This window comes from Pogoniulus pusillus, chromosome 14 (genome assembly GCF_015220805.1).
Source record: "Pogoniulus pusillus isolate bPogPus1 chromosome 14, bPogPus1.pri, whole genome shotgun sequence".
NCBI lineage: Eukaryota > Metazoa > Chordata > Aves > Piciformes > Lybiidae > Pogoniulus > Pogoniulus pusillus.
The window spans coordinates 10,202,493-10,220,346 of NC_087277.1; the positions used below are offsets into that span (position 1 = coordinate 10,202,493).

General features: G+C 42.3%; 1 long non-coding RNA gene across 5 annotated transcripts in view; it reads left to right on the forward strand.

Moving 5' to 3' along the window:
- Positions 1-17,854, forward strand: part of LOC135181257 (uncharacterized) — a 58,362-nt gene that overhangs the window by 27,878 nt on the left and 12,630 nt on the right. Inside the window, exons 6-7 of one of the 5 annotated variants that reach the window (XR_010304789.1) lie at positions 1,047-1,144; positions 6,611-7,344. The exons of 1 other annotated variant lie outside the window; for it this stretch is intronic. This is a non-coding gene — a long non-coding RNA (uncharacterized LOC135181257). Of the gene's footprint in view, positions 1-1,046; positions 1,472-6,610; positions 7,345-10,732; positions 10,901-17,854 lie in introns of those variants that run through there. 3 more of the 5 variants (XR_010304793.1, XR_010304791.1, XR_010304790.1) reach the window with 3 other exon arrangements.

A 17,854-nucleotide genomic window follows, 5' to 3' on the forward strand; every position in this document is an offset into this window, starting at 1 on the left:
CAGTCCAACCTAGCACCCAGCCCTGGCCAATCAACTAGACCATGGCACTAAGTGCCTCATCCAGGCTTTTCTTGAACACCTCCAGGGACAGCAACTCCACCACCTCCCTGGGCAGCCCATTCCAATGCCAATCACTCTCTCTGGGAAGAACTTCCTCCTAACACCCAGCCTAGACCTCCCTCAGCACAACTTGAGACCGTGTCCCCTTGTTCTGTTGCTGGTTGCCTGGCAGAAGAAACCAACCCCCACCTGGCTACAGCCTCCCTTTAGGTAGTTGTAGACAGCAATGAGGTCACCCCTGAGCCTCCTCTTCTCCAGGCTAAACAACCCCAGCTCCCTCAGCCTCTTGTGTGCTTCTATACATCTGGTTTAGAGAAAGGCTTTCTCTCAAGTGCAGACATTTCAAGCATTAAACTTGTCTCCAGTAGAACACTGTATTTTTTTCTCCAAAGATGATACAATAGAGAGGTCTATATCATTCCATTGGATTGTTGATTAGTATACAGTATGGTGCACAAACTTTTTCCTTCCTTTTTTTGCTTTGGCTGCTGCTGGCTGATGTTCTTGCATGGTTTTCACTGGCCTTAGCTGAGACTCTTGTTATGACTAAGTAGGTAACAGTGGGACTTTTCTATTTCCTCTCTTTCTCCCTTATAAAGGGGGCGGGGGGGGAGAGCTAGTTTACTTTTCCCATTGTTCAAGGGGGTCCTTGTGTTGTTTCTGAATTGCAAATAATTGTAAATACATGTAAATATATTTCATATATACTCATTGTATTTTTATGCTTCTAGCTTTTAGCTTGCTTGTAAATACAGCTCCATTTTCCTTCCAAACCTTCTGAGCTAGTCTGGTGATTTATTCTGGGGGTAATTTCAACCCACCACAAAGAAATTTCATCTAAGCTGAACCTCCAGTAGATGACCTGGAGCTGACCCAAACTTTGCTTCTTATTTTTTGCCTTTTTTTTTCGGGGGGGGGAGGGGGGGGGGGGGGGGGGGGGGCGGACCAGGGAGCTAAATCAGAGGTCTTATTTCATTTGTTGCTAGATGCTGTCCTTCCACGGTGACCTGCTGCAGATCATTCTGTGGGAATTGCTGCTGTTAACGTTACTGCAGGCAACACGATGTGCTGGTACGAATGTCAGGTGAGACTTTCACAGTTAGGATAAAAGTCAGTACAAAGCCTGTAGCTGGCCAGTGCACCAGGAAACCTCTGCAGACTTATGCAACCCTGTTTGTTCCAGTTGTGTCAATCAAAATTGCTCTGGATCAGGAAAAAATAAGGCAACTACCAACAATTATTTTCAAATGACAAAACTCCTAAAATGGAACTGAAGAAAGGTTGAACTCTGCTTTATCCCCATATTAAAAAACATTCCATACATACCAGGGATTTGTCAGAATTCCCCTTCCTCCATTTTGCCTTCTTGTAAAATTTACTTTTAATAACTGTCAGCTTCCTGAACCACAAAGCTCTTTCTTCTGTTTTGCTGTTATTCACTGGAGCAAATTGAAATGCTAAGGCAAGAAGAGAACACAGGTGTGTTTATCCTGGGTCAATGCAAAAGGAATTTACACTCTGTCAGGAGTGGAAACGCAAGCAAGGGGCTGATGGGTCGTTTCCAGCCTTTGCCTGCTGCAGTGGGAGGTCTCCTAAAGGGGCTTGCTAAAGGACACCAGCCGCAACTGTACCACCACCCACACCTCCTACTCTCACATGCTGCCCACTGTGATAGCTTATCTTGGATGGAATGCGGCTATCCTCTTCCAGGAAGTTCCAAACTTGTGGACAACAGAGGGGTGGGACACATCTTCAACACTGCAGTTTCCCCTCGAGAAACTGTCCTGCTTCCCTCTCTATCTGAAACTTCACCGTTGCAGTCTCAGAGTACACACCAGGGAGAAGTTTCAGTGCCTTTTATCCTGCTGCTATCTCTGAACTATAAGCTTGGAAATAACAACCCAGTGCAGATGTACTTGAGTACTGCCTTCAGTTTTGGGCTTCCCAGTTTAAGAGGGACAGGGATCTGCTCGAGAGAGTCCAGAGAAGGGCTACAAGGATGATTAGGGAGCTGGAGCATTGCCTGATGAGAAGAGGCTGAGGGACCTGGGACTTTTTAGTCTGGAGAAGGGATTAAATAAATATTTATAAATATCTGAGGGGCTGGGGGTCAGGAGGGGAGGGACAGGCTCTGCTCAATTGCTCCCTGTGGTAGAACAAGGAACAATGGATATAAGCTGCAGCATAGGACGTTCCACCTCAACACAAGGAGGAACTTCTTTACTGTAAGGGTCACAGAGCACTGGAACAGGCTCCCCAGAGAGGTTGTGGAGTCTCCTTCTCTGGAGCCTTTCAAGGCCTGTCTGCATGCATTCCTCTGTAACCTGAGCTAGATTGTATGGTCCTTCTTCCTAAGGGAGCTCAGTAAATGCCATTTGTGTCTCAAAGGGCAATACCTTTATGGCACTGCTCAGAGGTGACAAGCCAGGTTCTAAGAAACATTGAGCTTGCTGCAAAGGTAGATAGATCTTGGGAAAAGACTTTTCTGTTGTTTATACCCCATCGATTTCCATGGCAATTAGTTGTTAGTCATCTCTCCAAAATGAAAAAAATAAGCTCCTCTCCTTCATTCTCTGGCTTTTAGCTAGCAATGGACAGTGCCTATAAAGCCACATTTTCTGTACTTGGGGAAAGAGGATTGAGACAATTACGGATCGGGGAAAGTACAAGAAGAAGTCAATCTTAAGAAACTGACACAAAAGCAATTCTACTTTGTAGAATTCTATATAAACCATATAAAAATACTGAGAATATAGTGGTCAGTTCAGGCAGCTAGCATTTCCATCTGCTTTCCATAATACTGACTACCCAGTATTCTCTAAAGAGAGCTTTCCAGTGTAAGCACATTTCCATAAGCCAGTGTAAGCATATAAATACCTACCATGCATGTCAATCAGGTATCTTTCTCAATATTTAAATATGTGACCAGTTTGAAGTATTCATGCTAATTCCTGGTTACAAACATGCTCTTAAGCTACAAAGAAAAGACTGTAAAGGAATGCCTGCATAGGCAATAGACAAATATTAAAAATACATGAGGAAGAACTCTCTTTTCCAAAGTAAATCCAGCAGTTGGTCTTCAACTACAAACATGATCCATTAATTTATTATTCTACTTTGAAGCTCATTGCTTGGTCTATGTATAGACCACATCAAGCTTTTTTGAAGTCGTTTCAGCATAAATTCTGGCATTCCTGACTACATTTTTAACACCCAGTCTCTTCACCAGAAGATTGTCTTTTTCTTGCAAAGGATATTCTTGCACATGATTTTGTTTGTTGGGAACAGAGACTTTTCTGTATGTATTGCAGAGTACTAAAAATCCAAAGCCTGGCATCCTGCCAAAGCAAACACCTGAAAAACAATGTTCTTGGTGCACACATGGGGATAGCTAAGAGGGTCTTTGAGGCAGAGGGAGCTCTGTGACTGTGTCCTCATAGGTTGCCATTAGGCTAAAGAGAAGCATCTTCCTTCTCTTCCCCAAATCACACTGCTGACCAGGCACATTAGACAGAATCGAGTTTATCAGACTTCCTATCAGTACTTCAGAGAATAAACAGGAGCACTCACCTGGGCTCCCAGGCAACTTAATGCCTCCAAGTGATTTGAAGGTTCACATGATTTTGAGGGCATATGAGCAGCCTGAGTAAAGGTTCAAATTAAATGTCTCAAGTCATGACTAGAATTTAGGTCTAGTATAGCTCTATACTAGAGCAGTAGGAGCAGCTCAAATGTCGATTAATAAATGCTGATAATAAAATTTTCACAAATACCAAAAAGAAAACTGCCAGAAATTAGTTAATTGAAATGTAAAATAAAAATTTAAAAAATCCACTCATGAACAGCTTCCACCTAATAAAGTTACTCTGTAAAAAATTGACAGGACCCATGGCTTCAGTTATCCATGGCTGCCCTCCAGTGCACAAGCTTTTCTCCAGCTAGAGCAAAATACTCCTTGGTCCTTTAATACCAGAAGACAAAGGGATGCTCTGTAAATATAAGTGAGCTCTACTGTCATGAAAAAATCTAGCCTGTAGGTCAGGTAGAACAATTCAAAAGCAAGCTTGCCTTCCTTCCTTCCTTCCTTCCTTCCTTCCTTCCTTCCTTCCTTCCTTCCTTCCTTCCTTCCTTCCTTCCTTCCTTCCTTCCTTCCTTCCTTCCTTCCTTCCTTCCTTCCTTCCTTCCTTCCTTCCTTCCTTCCTTCCTTCCTTCCTTCCTCCTCCTGTCCATCTGCTGGCTGCTGCACTCAAACATGTAGCAGGCAGTGAACCAGAGCCTCATGACTTGCCCACCCCTGGAAGCCAGAGTGCAGTGGGCTTCTGCCTTCTGGAGAAGGCTCAGTTACTTCCTGCTTCTCCTGTGTCACTGGGAAGTTCCACACAATCCTTCTTCCCTGTTCCTTTTGAGAGGCAGGAAATCCCTGAAGAAGCCCAAGTCTCAGCCTCCTGACTATAAAACACTGAGCGAGGCAGTTGCACCTGAGTAGGTGTATGCGTGACAGAAGGAGGCAGCTCAGAGAGAGGACTAGCACAAAGACAAGATGAGTAAGTTGGAAGCAGCAAGACTGGGCAGGTCCAGCTACAGCAAGGGTATTAAGTTCAAGCAGGGTGATGCACCATGAGGTGCAGCTTCTGGCCTCCTATACACACTGTGTGGTGGCACCAGAGAAGGATAAGGTCTCCTGAGACAGTAGAAAGAAAAAAAGACAAGCCAGGAACCTGGCCTGTGAGCAGATACCTTCTAAAGGTCAATGCTGTGACAAGAAGAGGGTGGTCTGGCAGTGATGGTGGGTGATGAGGAACAAAGTGGACTTGATTTTTTTTTATACCATGCTATAAATGTATCAGCAGTAAAACTATGGAGCATGTCTCAGACTCTTCTTTCCAGGTGTTATAATTTGGAGACATTTTTTAAATGGCCCTCAAGTTCCATTGCCTTACCTGTTAGGCTATAAGGAAGCACAGAGAAGGAGATCTGTCATTTCCTGGCTGCACAAGGCTCTTCTCTGATCAGGAGTATTAACTCAAACTGTATAAATGATCACCAACTCTCCAAACTACATTTCTCCTATTAGAAGAGTTAAGGGATCAAATAGAAAAACTCCAAAATCCACTGATAGAGAGACAAGCCTCTCTGGGGATTCCTTGGCTCTCAGAAGATCTGCTAAATTAGCCATAAAAGAGACAGAAACCTGCAAAATGAAACCTGCCCAGGCAATAGCAATGTGGTCATCTCTTTCTCTGCATTCCTGTCGACTGGACAACAAGGGCCATTTCTACATTCCTTGCACAGTCTACATCTACTGCACTGCGGTGCTGTGCTTGTAGTTCCCAAGCAATATTGCCACAGGTGGGTCCTTCCCACTTCATGCCACAGGCAACAAAGCAACTTCTGGCTCACGTTGTTTCTTCTCTTTATTTCCTGCATTTTCAGCAGTTTTCAGAGTTAAACTATACTCAATTGCTTAACCAGGGCCATCACCTGGAACAGAGTCAAGATGAAGAAATCTTTGTTTTGTGAACAAAGTGTCTTTTGGTGTCTTTAGATAACACACTCGTTTTCAGCTTTGTGTCAGCAAGAATTTTGTCCCACTCCCTCCATTATTTTTCTTGTTTTAAATATGGAATGCATTCAAAGAGAACCCAAATCTTTCCAAAGCTAACAAGGAAGGGATTTCTTCCTCTGATTGAAGTGGAATTAGCAAGGTTGTGATGAAGCACCGCATGCTGAGACCTGTATGATACCGGCAATGAACACATATTAAGATGAGAAGAGTCATTGTAAAACTCTGGACAGAGGGGCTGGGCCCATCTCTCTACAGCCTGATGTGTAACTCATTATTTCAACAGCAGGCAAACAGCTAAGACCAAATTGTTTACAAGAGCGTAGAGGTAAATCCTGACAGTGTTTTGTTTCTTCTGTAGTTAGTGATGACAGAACAGGTGATTATGGAAAGCAACTGAAGCATTTCTTCCCAGATTGGGTGATTCACAGCTCCTTGTTGTTGCCGTTGTCTCCAAACTAAAGGTTGTTGATGACGGTGAGAGGAGGAAGAAGGAAGAAAAGAGAAGACACCAAGAAAAAGTAACAGGATGCACTCGTGGCAACCTCTCTGCAATCCTGAGCTACACTCATGTGCATAGCTTAGGCTGCACACAGGCCAACACGCAAGTAGGAACAGGAGCACCACAAAAACAGTGCCTGCGTGGAAAGCAGAAGACTAAGTGCAAGCAGTAGTCTAGACACCCAGTCACGCACTTAAAGCCCATTCATAATTTCTCACATTCAGCCATCAGTCAATCTACCCCCAAGTGAATAAGCTCAGAAAAGTCATTGTCCAAGCACAGGAGCCAAGAAAAGCCCTAGGTTAAGGTGTGCTACATCTCCACCTGCCTTAGCCAGGGTAACTAGAACAAAACCAGTGCAGCTGTGCCAGTTTACACCAGCTTAAGCTATGACCTGTTTAAACATTCTTGGCCAGAGTCCAGCGATAAAGTCTAGACATTGTTATTGAGGAATAACTTGATCTTCACTTTTTGCTTTTGTACAGAAAGGAAGAGGAAATGTGTGTCACAAAGCAACATTTCACGCAGAAAAGCAGGGAAAGACAGGATGGTAACCCAATTAAAGAAATCTTTCAAAGCCACTTACAAAGAAATATAAACCAACTCCATCCTCCTGTGACTGAATGAAAAGAGATTGCATGGAGGAAGGAATCAGGTGATCTGCCTGCAAAATCGTCTTCGCCTCGGAGAACAAAATTCAAGAGCCCATTTCATCAGCCTTGCCCCTTTGGTCACTGCTACAATCTTTTGCTCTTATCTTAGTTCCCGATCTGGCAGACCTAGCAGTGAAGAAAACGAGTAGTGCTACTGCCTGCTATCTCCTGTTTGCAAGGGAAATGCTTACAAGGTCTTCTGTGGATAGGGGCTATGCCAGACAGGCTTGGGGTTTTTTTGCCCCCTGTTTCTTGCTAGAAAGATTGTCTGAAGTAAAATACCTTCTCTGATTCTGATATTTTCTATCTTTATGGTCTTCATTGCCTCCAGGGCTCCTGGTCATGAAGTTTTATTTTTAGCTTACTTCTCTTTACGTAACTTCCATGGAAGAATCTGGCATGCTCTTTCCACACAAGGATTTGCACTTAGAGCAGGGAGATGAGGGATTCTTTGAAAGGAACATCTGTGAAGTCTTTGTGCTACAGCTTCCCGAAGGCCCTGACATTCTGTCTCTTCCTTTGCTTCTGCATCAGCTTCTTGTCTCTTCATATGCAGCTTTTAAGTATATTTTTAGATAGCTGAACAACTCAAACAGTTTGCCTGAAGCCAGCATTTAAACTTAGACCTGTATTTTCAGAAAAAAAAAATAGATTTAAAGTTAGAATGGTGATTTAGAAGTTTTGAAAAGGTCAATCTCCTGCTGCCATTTTTACATATCTTATTTTTGTAGCTGCTTATATACCAGATGGAAAAAAAAAAGTACCTTATGAAGAAACATCATCTGCTTCAAGAGAAAGGAAAAGAGGTCACAAAATTCTATCATAAAATGGCAGACATTTATTTACCAGGTTAAACTCAGTGGGACTGCTTTAGTACAACCTAGACTACGTTTTGATGAGATACCAAAGTCTATGTTCAAGATCTTAGCCCTGCATCTCAAATATCATGCACACATCATGACAAGCACTAGTTCAATAAAACTCCCTTAATTTGCTAGTTCTCTTTTAACAAAAACATTTTTGTAGATTCATGCAGGAAGGGTAACCTGGCATGCTCTCTGTTCTGGTGTAGCTGCCCCAAACCAGCATAAACCTCTTCTTGAGAACATTTGTGAGTTGAACAAAAGCATAGTCATAGCCCACATCATAGTTTCATCCAATAGCATGCAGGCTCTGCCTGCAAGTGGGGAACCACAGATTTAGAATGGGGAACCACAGCTTTAAAAGATACATGGGTATGAAAACCAAATTATCTCAGCAGCCCTTAGAATGGGTACAATGACTGGATAGTCAGGAATAAAAATCTGTAGCACAAATCCTCATCTCACAGGTATGTTCCACTATAGATTGCAGGATTCATTGGAAGACATAAGTCATGCTTGACACAGATGAGTTCTCCTTTAAGAGAACTCCAGCTTCCTCCACCACAGCATATATTCCAGTTCCAGGGAACCCAAACCTCTCAACCTTTCTCAGCTATCTGAGAAATTGTCTCTGTCAGCCAGATAAAGACACTATAGAAAGCTGAAGGATAGATAGTCCCAACAGATTTTCCCTGGAAAAGAAAACAGTGGCTCAAAGGACCTCATCCCTTCCTTGACAGACAAACCTGTCCTAGATAACCAGCTGGCTTCTGGATGATCTCACTGTACCAATCTCAGCAACAGAAGACTTGCTCAAGGGTCACAACACAGTTACTGCTGTCTTAGCCCAATCTGCTGACCATTGGGATTGCTGCTGTTATTACCTGCTGACCTGCTCGCCCTTTATTGCTTCTATTTCACTTAGCCTCAGACTACTAGTACAAAACCAAATAAAGCCAGACATTTCAGTTTCTTGTTTTCTTCCAGCACCACTCTTGTTGTGACTCATCCACCAGTCACCTCCTCACTTTATACATGCTATTTCTCCTGGTGCTTCATGTCCCTCACACTTCCCATACCAATGATATCAGCTGCCATCAAAATACTGGGATCTTCAACAACTGCCGCAACTGCAGTCTTCATGCTGAGATACTTCCCTGCCCCACACTGTTAGCAGTATAGTTTTTTTTCTGACAATAACTTTGGATACATTTCATGATGTTGAATTAGAGGAGACTGAGCAGAGAGAGATACCAGTGGTATCTCTTGACTAGACCTTGACAGTCAAGGAAAATAATATTTAGGTGACTAGGACAGCAGATAGAAAGGTTCAAACAGAATGGGACTATCTAAAGAAACACATTTGTAGTGGAAGGACAGTTTACTACTTCTCAGCCCCTCTTCAGCTGTTCTCTGTAGTAATATGTTCTTATGTACAGCATTTGTAAAGTACTTCATAGAAACTTAAGTCTTCTTGTGACCTCGAGATGGAAATCTAAAACAACTGGATGGCTTTGATATTTGCTTATCTGGGCTTCGGCTCTGCCTTCATACCAGAAAGGTATGAAAATTAATTCAATAATATTAGAATCATAGAATCAGTCAGAGTTGGAAGGTACCACAAGGATCATCTAGTTCCAACCCCCTTGCCATGCCCAGGGACACCCTTCCCTAGATCAGGCTGCCCACAGCCTCATCCAGCCTGGCCAGGCATGGGACCTCAACCACCTCCCTGGGCAACCCATTCCAAGGTCTTACCACTCCCATGCTGAATAACTTCCTCCTCACGTCCAGTCTGAATCTACTCACCTCCAGCTTTGCTCCATATTAATGATAGTTCTGAGAATCTCAGAAGAATCCATTAGGAAATGAACATCTTTGAATTTGGTGTAGTGTTAAACAGTCCCCCCTGGAATATGGTCTGAAGCTGCACAGTGATACTGTTAAAGCTGATCATTCAGCACTGCACAAAGCAAGCATCGTATGGAAAATACAGCAGATAACAAAACCTAACATATGGAGGTTTAGGCTAAGATGACAAGGCAAATGATAATTCTAATTCCTCTTCAGAGTTACTGCATTTGTAGCTCAATATTCTTCTAATGGAGCTTCTTGGGTGAGCTATTGGTACATGCTAGCAAAAAAGAAATTCAAACCAGACAATTGGATGTCATTTTTCCCCTCTAAGGAATGTCACGTTTGGAATGGCCCAGTGGGCAAAGATGAATGCATAATAGTTATTCAGAAAGCAATTAGATTCTGACCTCAGGGAAATGTTTTCTGAATGGATTGAGCTTTAATAGAATGGACCAAATAGTTCTCTATTTCTTACATAAGGAATCTCTTTTCCTTCAAGTTAGGATCTGGGTTAATGATGAACACATAATTATGCACTTCACACAGTTCTCCACTATGAATCTATACATGTATCTTAGCAGTTACAATAACTGTATTCTAAGACTGATAGAAATTTAAAAGTGGATGAAGGTATTTTGCTGTAAATGGCTTTTATATGCCCATAACTACAGGCACAGTTATGCCAGTGAATCTTTAGCCTTTTCAAATTGCAGACACGTGGTGTCATAGGAGCAGTCAGTGTTTGGGGCTGATGAAAACAGCAAAAGCAAGTAGCAACCCAAGCCAAAATTACAAGGAATTTATTTGCCTTTGAGCAAATTCTAGTGATTTAGAAACCTCCCCTCTTTCCATTGTAAGACATGAGAAGTTTCACTGTATTTAGAGTACTAATAAATAACAGGTTTGATTTTGCTCTAAACGCAGGGAAATCTGAAAGCAAAGGCAGGACAGTCCAGGTAGGTTATGTAAGCCAAGACTGCTACCAGATCTCAGCAAGGGCTAATCAGGAGGGGAAAACAACAAGGCTGCTCTAAATCAATGTTTGATAATATAAAAAAGTGAAGTTTTTACAATGTCTAATCTCATACTTCTGTGACAACAAACTCTAAATGCCTACATTACCTGAATACCCAGCAATAAGCAAGGCTGCAAAGTAACACAGCATGGGTAGTACAGACACTGAAGGAGGACAAAGGAGAGGGAGTTTAAAAGTTTTTTCTTGTTTTTCTTACAGACATTCTCACATCAAAGCCAGGCTGACAATTTGCCCCAAACAGAAAAGTGCAAGTCAGTATAGAAGACAAGTTGCTTTGCTGCACAGCTACCGAACAAAACATGATCTAGGTAGGTAGTGGAGTCTCATCAGAGCAGCTATACTTTTTTTCTGCATAAATTGCTGTTACCGTTTTTGTATTGTTCCCAGTAGCACTTAAAGGCTCTGCTAAGACAACACATTACTGCACCAACTCAGAAAGCACTCACACCTACCAGACTCATTTTTCTAGGGGGTTTCTCAGGTCTCAGTTGAAGAACAATTATGTGCACCAGGGTTGCTTCATGCAGGTTTGAATATAGCAGCTGTTGCTGATCTTCAGACAGAATCGAGTGTCTAATTAGCCAGTGAGATCAGGTGCTCTCATAAAAGGTGGCAGTGTTGGCTCAGCTTCTTGGTGCATCAAAGCCAGTCTCCTGTGTTTGGTAGCGATCAACAGCTAAGGCGTGACTGAAAGTGCCTGAGGTTACATCATCTCCATTTATGATAGATGCATCCATCAGATGGATACATCTCATTTTTTCCTGTTTTATTATTTCTTCTTTGTAAGTGGGAAAAATAATAGGGAAAAAAAAGCCCATGTAATTCTCATTTGATATACTTCTACATGTGAGCAGCCAGCATACCTTTAGACCTGTGTGTAGTACAGGTCAGTTTCAATGCTTGGGATAATTAAAAAAAAAATAAATTAAAAATCCTTGATTTGCTAGCAGTATCTGTAAGAATATTTACTCTGCAGTGAGCAGTATCTGGTTACTAAACAGAAGAATGGGCTTCTGTCTTATTAGTGACATGCAAATAGAAATAATTCTAATCATGAAGGTTGGTGATAAAACACCTGCTTGGATAGAGGCCAAAGTTAAAATACATGAATGCTATCACAAGTCATCAAGTGATAAGATCTTGCTCTTATGAAGTGTTTTTCACTGGCATGCTCAGATCATGAAGCAAACTTAAATGGAAGTCAGTTCTATAGGAAAACAATTGGGAATGTGGTAGGTGTAGAAGTGAAGGATGCACTCTGCCAGACAACATGTCAGTGGGTATGCTGGGGAGAAAATCCTCCTCTCTCAATTCCCTGATGAGTTTTCTGCCTATTGCACTGCTGCAGACTAATGTTGTTTAATGCTGGGTGTTTAAGACACAACATTAAAGAGATGTGCAAAAAAGACCAGGAGATAAATAGTCCTTAAGGGACAACCTTTCAAATTATTAAAATGCCATAATGGAATTTTGTACACTGAAACCCAGCATCCTCCCTAGCACCACTTCATGCAACCTAGAACACATGGGACAACTACATTTGATGACATTCTAATAATGTGAGAAAAGTAAATGTATGCTGTAATGTTTTTCCAGCCACTCTTCAGCATACCACCCCCTTCAGAAAATTACCAGGAGTATGTTCTGATAATCTTATGCAGTGTTTATGCTGTCTTCCTCTACACAAGGAATTGTTAAGAAATGCTGGAAGAATGTGGCAACTGTGTTTTCATTTATTTTCTGTCTCTGGGTGAAATTGAATGTAATGGTTTAGTGCTTCTTCCTCCGTTCTCTGTAACGGATCATTTAATCAGGAGCTAATAGTCTAGTGGATGAAAATGTTAAGAGCCCCTAGAAATGTGTTCAGTCTCCTGCTTTCTGCAGGCAGGGGACAATAAAATCAATTGTGAAGATGTGAGGGCAGCTGGTTTAGAACTGCAAAGACTGAGCTTCCCTAATATTTTTGGCTAATACAATATCTGTTATGGATGCCAGAAAAGTACCTTGTTTATGATTTTCTCTCTAAATCTCTCTGCCTGGGTTCACTGGGTCGGATCTATGAAGGGCCATAAATGCCTGAAGGTTGATTTAGGTGGTGTTTAGGTACTAACTTCAAAATATGCAAATCTTTCAAAAAACTACTTAGCACTACAGATGTATGAGGTCTGTAGACAGCTAAACTTGCACTCATGAATTTTCCCAGCTTCCGAGCCTTCTAAGAAACACTCCTCAAGCTCCACAGTTAGGTCATCCTCCTACCCACATTGTCTGAAGATCTTGATCCAGTTGCTCTGCTCATTTAATGAACACCTACCACATCATTTTCCTCCTACAAAACCTGCCACTTCTGGTTGGATACGTGGCTAGCAGAAATGGTCAAGAATTTATACAACTTGCCCTGTAGTTAAGGTGCTTTCAGGGAGGGGCAACAAGGGCTTACTATCAAACATGAAGAGGACAAAGCTGGTGAAAGTCCTGGAACACAAACCACATGAGGAGAGGCTGAGGGAACTGGGGGTGTGCAGCCTGGAGAAGAGGAGGCTCAGGGGGGAGCTCATTGCTGTCCACAACTACCTGAAGGGAGGCTGTAGCCAGGTAGGGGTTGGTCTCTTCTCCCAGGCAAGCAGCAACAGAACAAAGGAACACAGTCTCAAGTTGTGCCAGGGGAGGTCTAGGCTGGATGTTAGGAGGAAGTTCTTGCCAGAAAGAGTGATTTGCCATTGGAATGGGCTGCCCAGGGAGGTGGTGGAGTCGCCATCCTTGGATGTGTTCAAGAAAAGCCTGGATGAGGCACTTAGTGCCATGGTCTAGCTGATTGGATAGGGCTGGATGCTAGGTTGGACTGGATGATCTTGGAGGCCTCTTCTAACCTGGTTGATTCTATGATTCTATGAGTCAGCAATGACACTTAAATCCTATCTGTTTTGAAGACAGGGGAAAACTTGCAATCGCCAAGAAGTCTGTTGTCTCAGGGTAAATGCATCAACTAACTAACTACACCACCATCCTCAGTAGAAACTCTCTTATTGTTCCTGACTCTTCTTTCTCTGACCTTTCTGACTGCATGTTATTTACACAGAATCGCAGAATGTCAGGGGCTGGAAGGGACCTCAAAAGCTGATCCAGTTCAGCTCCCCTGCCAGAGCAGGGTCTTCTACACCAGATCACACAAGAATGCATCCAGGAGAGTTTTGAATATCTCCAGAGAGGGAGACTCCACAACCTCCCTGGGCAGCCTGTTCCAGTGTCCTGTCACCCTCACAAGTTAAAAAATTCCTCGTCATGTTTACAGAAAACTTCCTATGCCCTCAGCTTCCCCCATTGCCCCTTGTCCTGACATCGGGCACCACGGAGCAGAGCCTGGCTCCATCCTCCTGGCACTCAGCCTTTTTGTGTTTATAAACATAAATGAGGTCACCTCTCAGTCTTCTCTCTCTAAGCTCCAAGCCCCAGCTGCCTCAGTCTCTCCTTGTAAGAGAGGTGTTCCACTCCCTTAATCATCTTTGTGGCTCTGTGCTGGACTCTGTCAAGCAGCTCTATGTCTCTCTTGAACAGGGGATCTTAGGTAAGATCTGAAATTTAATGGCTTCTTTCAGTATAGATGCATTTCCAAATTCAAAGCCAAAGTACAGATAGGTTCTTCATAGACTGTAAGTTGCCCTTCACCATTTTACATGTGGTAAAAATATTAAGTTACTTGATCATAAGAACATATTGTGACAAGAGTTAGTCTCAAAATCATGGATCATCAACTAGAGGTCACAAATTAGCCATCAAATGTGCTCTGTGGACTTCATCTTCTGTGATAATCCTGGAAAATGTTTCACAGTTAATTTTAATGCACTCCTTGGGTCAATTTTGAGCTGTCATTTGTCATGCATCATTAATTTACAAGACTACGCAGGAGCTGGTATTAATTATTCTTTCACAACAGCCGAAAACTATATAAAGATATAGTGATGTTCCTGTTCCTCCTCTCTACCTGTAACTCTCTGGCTGCTGAATACTTGGTATTCAGTTCTTATTTCTTCTCATGCTCTGAATGTGTTAATCTGTACTTGCTAGGAAAAACACTACAACATAAAGCATGCAATTACTATATTCAGGTTTTAACCTTCTGTGTGGTATTTGACACCCACAGAGATTTTCCCAGCTCTGGGAATTGTTGAGTCAATGTTGTTGTCATCTCAGCTACAGACCAGCAACCATAGCTAATGTTTTCAAAGCTGTCAGAAACTGCACTCTCAAATCCATTATTTATACCATTAGATAAAAGTGATCTGATTTTTAGAACCATAAAAAAGAAAAGCCAATAAATTCCTGACTGAAATCAAACAAAGAGTAATTATTAGCATTCCTAATTAGCAAATAGAAAGAGTAGTCTCTATATAGGCTCATGTATTTGTGTTCAGTCATACCTCCTCCATTAAACAGCCTGCTATGTTGGAAAAGCAGATCTTAAGCTTGGGATTAATATTTCACAGCACTGGCCAAAAGGACACCATAATCCAGGTCATACCAATAAGCAAATTGCAACCAGTATCTGAGAGAACAGATGTCTAACAGTTTAGGAATGAATGTTAGTGGATAAAAATGCCAAACTGTAATATGGCTCTAAAACTGTCCTTTATATACTTAATGAATGTAAGAATGTTTTGATTCTAGAGCCAACTAATAGCTTTGTAAAGGCTGATAAACAAAGAAAGAGGGGGAAGACTGCTGTCAAAAAATTTACCCTGGGAGAATTGCCTGGAGGACAATGGTGGGAGAGGGGAAGTCACCTTCCCATTAGACGGCAAAGAGCTGGAGGTTTCTTCCTTTCTTCCTTCACTTCAGTGACTCCTTGGGGCTTTCTGTTTCAGAACAATGAGGGGAAGGCTGCAAGTGTCTTTCTGATCTTCCAGCAATGTGAGCACAGAGTTCTTGGCCATTGTTGATGGTGCAAGGAGAAGGGAGGGGAAGAGGGGGAAAGCACCCTGAAGTCAGGCAGGGTAGTAGCAGGGGGAAGACACAGCCCAAACAGCAGCTGGCAGGAGATACTTTCATCCTGCCTTGGAATTAGCTCTCTGATTTAGCCTACCCCACCTATTCAAGCTGTCTGGGTTTATGTTTCTTTTCCAGCAGTAATGCAGCCTGGCCAGTCTGGCTGACCTCAACTGGCAAGCTACAGCTGAGACTCTCATTATAGCTCTTGGTGATATGCTGTACTTTTATATCAAGAGCTGAAATAACAAACTCGGTTCATGCAGGGGGCAGAGCTTTGGACTCATCTCTGCCTGAGAGGCCTGGTTATTTATTAATTATATTTAAAGTTTTATAACAGCTTAAAAGGAATGTGAGCCACAGGCAACACTTGCAGTGAAGCCTCCCTTGTGCAATGCTTGTGTAATTCTCCTGCTCTACTGCTAGTTTGTGCAGATATGAAAGATTTCATTTTGTTCCCTTTTCCAAAGCCTCCACTGGTCCTGGTGATTTCTTCATCCTTGGACATGGAACTGTTCGGACAAACAGACCCCCAAAAGTACTAATTTGTGGTGAAATCTCAGCACATGGGAGTCCAAAGGGCAGACCAATGCCAGAGTTTGCCCAATCACTTTCTAGGGAAAACCTGAAAGTATTTCTGCCTTTTGATACCCACTTGGTGAGACTGGAGAGAATGCCTTGCAAGCCGCCTCCCCCCTTCTTGAAAGCCCACTTGCCATAGCAAGGTGAGTGTGGATGGTAGAATGCAGGATCCAACTTCTGATCCAGAGCTCACCAAGATTAGAGTATCAAAGATGAGGAGAAGTGCATAGGTTCGTTTTCATTAAGAATTGATGTACACCAGCTTGTCGAGTTGGGAAAGGTCCTTGTAGACCTATGTTTGATTTGCCACAGCAAAGCAACTGTTTACTTAGTGCCAGGTACTTCTGAAATAGAAATTCCCCTGGTGTGAGTAGTATGGAGATAAAGCACTGCACTGAAGGAGAGCAGGGGAAATTGGGTTTGGCTGAGCCTGTTTGGGGCATGTATAACTAAGAACTGGACTCTGCCATAAGGCTGCGTGTAAAGGGGCATGGTGTTAATCACATTTATGAGTCTACTGCGGGTTTTCTCTGGCTTGGCTTCCTAAGAGCCTGCCCCACTCCGGGACAGCTGCTGGCATCTACAGCCACCTGCTGGCTTCTTCCTGCATTCTGAAGGTTTCTGCATTAGCATTTGCAAGGCACAAGAAGTTTGAGTGTCAATCTTTCATATCGCCCGTCCTTTTGGATATATTTCATCTATTTGAGAGCAAGTTCTTGTTCTGAGAATATTGTTTGAGATCTTTATTGCCTTTGTGTCCTCTCTCTTTTGACACACATTCCCCCTCTCTTTTATACAAGCCAAGAATTACTTCCTGACACAGCATATATTAGCTGATGAAAACATTGCAGTTCTTCAAAGCATATCAGTATAACTATGCCCACTTTGCAGCAGAGTACTGACATGTAAGTCAGGTGAAGGTGCAGGGTCTTTCATCAGCATTATTTATAGGTTTTTTTGTCTGACCATTTTTGTCTACAGAGTTTGATACTTATTGGTCTTTCTTGAGATGCTGGCTCCAAGGAAAAAGAGGCTGGGAGATAGGACCTGCTTCAAGCTGTTCTAAAGGATATGAGGAATCCCTAAAAAATCATTTCACTCTTTGTCCTTCCCTACTGCTGAATTTAGCTTGGCAGCATTGCAGATAGGGGAAGGCAGGCCTAAAAAAACCTGACATAAATTCAATGTATTGTAGATGAGCCATGGGCTGTACTCTGATGAAATGAATTTGCACAGCTAGTATTAGCTATATCTTAATTCATTTAGAAATATGTTAATCATTTGAGAAGTGCTTAGAAAATGATATGCAAACTAAACAGCATAAGGCATAGGAAGGCATGCTTAAGGGAGTGGTTCCTGAGAGGTTTCTTCTGCTTGCTGTCTGTGGATAAGTTGTCATCCTGTTTCAGCAAGGCCTTATCAGGATAAGCCAGTAAGTGACTGCTTTGATTTTATCAATAAAAGATACTATCTCTGCTTCTTCATTGCTTTTAAATTAACAAGCAACTTTCCATAGTAATGTTACAGGTTTCATAAACAAACCCTGTAAAGGTAAAAAAAAATGTTAATTTGGCCTGCTAACCTCAGTTTAATATGATAATCAACATCTTCTGTTTTTCCCTTCCTGTGTTGCTGATTGTACCATTTCTTCCCAATTCCCTTGCTTGCTGCATTAACCCTTCACTTACCCCACTGATTTATTTTTTCCTAGGGAAGAAATACCTTCCTGGCCCATTATGCATCCCTTTGTAACTC